This window comes from Triticum aestivum, chromosome 5A (assembly GCF_018294505.1).
Source record: "Triticum aestivum cultivar Chinese Spring chromosome 5A, IWGSC CS RefSeq v2.1, whole genome shotgun sequence".
NCBI classification, from domain to species: domain Eukaryota; kingdom Viridiplantae; phylum Streptophyta; class Magnoliopsida; order Poales; family Poaceae; genus Triticum; species Triticum aestivum.
Window position 1 is genome coordinate 701073123 of NC_057806.1, and position 3190 is coordinate 701076312.

Below are 3190 nucleotides of genomic sequence, written 5' to 3' on the forward strand. Positions count from 1 at the left end.
TCAAGAGGTTCCTCAGGCACGATGAAATCGTCGGTGCCGAGGCTCACCTCATCCTCGGAGAGCGGAAGATAACTTCTGTCCTCTGAGTCTTCGTCCGTGGCCTGTTTACCAAGGCTAACCTGCCCATCTTCCCGTTCATCTTTTTCATTAGCTATTTCAATGGGGTCTTCGTTATCTTCGATACCTTCTGGAGTGTTATCGTCTCCTGTGCCGGTGTTGTTGTCTTTACTACGGCGTGACTTAGAGCGGTGCCGCTGACGCCGGCGCTTGGATTGTATTTCGGAAGGTTTATCCTCAGCTGGATCTTCCTTGTCATCGCTGCTATTCTCCTTTGGTGCATCCACCATGTATACATCATATGACGAAGTGGCCGTCCAGTGTCCAGTGAACGGTGGGTTCTGGGCCTCTTCTTTTCCGGCATCATCGTCCATACTGTCGATGTCCTCGGAGTCGTAATAAAGTGTGTCGGTTAAATCTTCGATCGTGGCTATAAACTGGGTGGCGGGTCGGGAGCAAAATTCTCCATCGTCAGCCCCTAGTTCGAACCGGATATAGTTCGGCTCTGAGTCCTCCGCCAAGGACAGATTCTTTAGGCTTTGTTTGGATAGCAGCCGGTATATGGAAAACAAGTTTGTAGCAGGATTTTAGCAAAATCATTTTTGCTAATTAATCTTTGGATTACTGATTTACATAATAACACGTTTGGATTTGGAAAGGGGTAAAACTGGCTTGTGTGTTTCCTTGTTTGGATAGATACCGATTCGCTTCCTTCCATGACCTTCTCTCTCTTACTTTCCTCAATTTTGGCCATTGCCGATGGATTGCCAAGCTCACCTGCGAGCACATAGACGCCGGTACTCCTCCCTACAGGATGGCCTCGATGACTTCGCGGTTCGTGCGCGGAGGCTTTCCCTGGTCGCGCATAGGCTCTGCTCAAGGAGAGCTGCTGCTCGCGCTCATCACGCTGTTCGCGGCCCCTCGGCGCTGGCCGTACAGAAGCGTCCCTCGTCGGCTTGCATAGGCTCTGCTCGGGGAGCTGCTGGTCTGCCGCCCCTCGATGCTGGACGTCCAGGAGCATCCCTCATCGGCACCGCATAGGTTCTACTCGGGTTGAGCTCATTCGCAGTTTCGCCGCGCCTACGCTGGCCGTCTAGGAGCATCCATACCAGGAAGAGCAGATCTCAAGGGATTGCTCGACGCCGTCCACACGGACGGCGACCATGTCGAGGCTGGAGGTGAGCAGCAAAAAACGCAACAAACGGCACGAAGCTGTTGGGAAACAACCAGGCGGAGAGGAAAGCTGTTACGATCACGTATATGGCGATCGTGATTGTGGAAAAAACGGATAATAGTCGATTTTCCACAAACCTGAAATCCGGGGATTTGGAGAACCAAGTTTCCTATAAACATGGATTAGTAATTGTAGCCAAACAAGATTTTATTTGGTTGAACCGTTTTCCTGGTTTATAGAGATCAGATTCTGTATACGTGCCCTATCCAAACAACGCCTTAATGAGTTTAGCATGTCGCCCAAAGGCGAGTGCTGGAAGATGTCTGCGGTGCTGAATTCGAAGATCGATAAACGATCAAGTTCGGCGTCCGCGAGCTCACATGATTCGGAACTTACGGCCGGAAACGAGTCTGGAGTTCCGGTGGCACAGGTATAATGTGAGATCAAGTCTATGTGCGGCTCCAACGCCAGGGAATCTGTGGCCTCCATGGTGGGGTTGAGCTTCCCATCCTTTGATGGCGCAGCCTGCTCCGGATATAAGGCCAGAGCGGTTATGGGAGCTGTCTCCTGGATGCAGTCCGATGACAGATTTAGGTCATGTCCCTCGGGGTGGCTAGGAGTGGTAGCTGCGGTCTCGCACTACCAGAAACCGCAATATTTCTGTGGGTTGGAAACCGACAGGAAAAGAGCCAAACCCGATAGGGAAAGTATTTCCTGTCGGTCACCCGTCAGGGAAAGCCGAGAGAGATAGCTTGACAGGGAAACTTTCTTTTGCCTGTCGGCCGACCGACAGGAAACATTTCCCTGACGGTCACTCCTGACGATGACCGACAGGAAAATATGATTTCGTCAGGTATAGGGTGGCCAGGAGTATACGTTATTTCCCTGTCGGTCCGAACCGACAGGAAAATTTGCAATATTTCGCTGTCAGTTCGTCACCGATAGGAATGCTCATTACATTTCGCTGTGAGTTCGTGCCCGACAGGAATTTGTGCATGTCACAACCAGAATTATTAGTCATGTCGGCCCAAAACCGCCAGCAATGGATGGTGCAGCTTAATGATCCATTTAAATTTGCATACTGCATCTATCAACACAAATTATACCATGATGATCCTTGTGTCAACCACTACCATAAATTGGACTGATAAGATTTAGTTTTGCATATCTAAGTACATAACAGTTCTCAACAACAAAAGATAAATTGTTCAACTTGCAAGTTGCAAGGATAAGCTTCACTGCATTACAAACAAAATACAACATACTTCACAGAAGTAGATAACCTGCCTCTAGTGTCTATTGCAACTTCCAAAATGCTACTCTATTACCAATACCACCATTAGTTCCAAAGTTGTGTTACCCTGCTCTAAGTCAACAAAGGCACTAACCAGGTTACTACCACTCTAAGTCTCGCTTTCCAGGTTGTTGCAGTGAAGGTTAGTAGCACCAATAGCCATGTCGCCAATATTCCCATTGGAGTTGTCACCGCCAACAGTTCCACCCAAATCACCATCACCGGTGTTGTCATCAAGTGCTTGGGTTTCAATTTGAGATGAATTAGTGCCCCCCTACATAGAATTATTTATTTAGACAAACCAGGAGAGGTTATGAAGCAAACCAGAAAAGGCTTCTCAATTAAAAGTTGCAGTAAACCATCAGGTACAAAATATAAATGATAATAAAACCAAATGGCCTTTTGTGAGTAAACCATCAACACATCCATTTTGGACAGATTTGGCCAACAATGTTAGTAGTAATTTTAACTAAGAGAGGATGGTCAGAATAAACAATGAACAGATTTGGCCAAGAACTTAAGTATGATAAATTTAACTAAATGAGAGTGACCAAAAATTGAGATCCTAGAAAAATAGAATGAATCATGGTGTAAATTCACTTAAGTTGGGACTACATGTGCATGCAGGAATCAAGATGCACTCCCACAAGCATATCTCAACATAT

At 47.1% G+C, this 3190-nt stretch overlaps 1 protein-coding gene across 8 annotated transcripts in view; it reads right to left on the bottom strand.

Annotated features, from left to right (window-relative positions):
- Positions 1–2342: 2342 nt before the first annotated feature.
- The window catches only part of LOC123106132 (uncharacterized), an 8375-nt gene continuing 7527 nt past the window's right edge, over positions 2343–3190 (bottom strand). For all 8 annotated transcript variants that reach the window (XR_006451217.1, XR_006451216.1, XR_006451214.1 and 5 more), the window contains one exon: positions 2343–2799. The gene's annotated coding sequence lies outside the window, so the exon portion shown is untranslated. The remainder of the gene's footprint in view (positions 2800–3190) is intronic.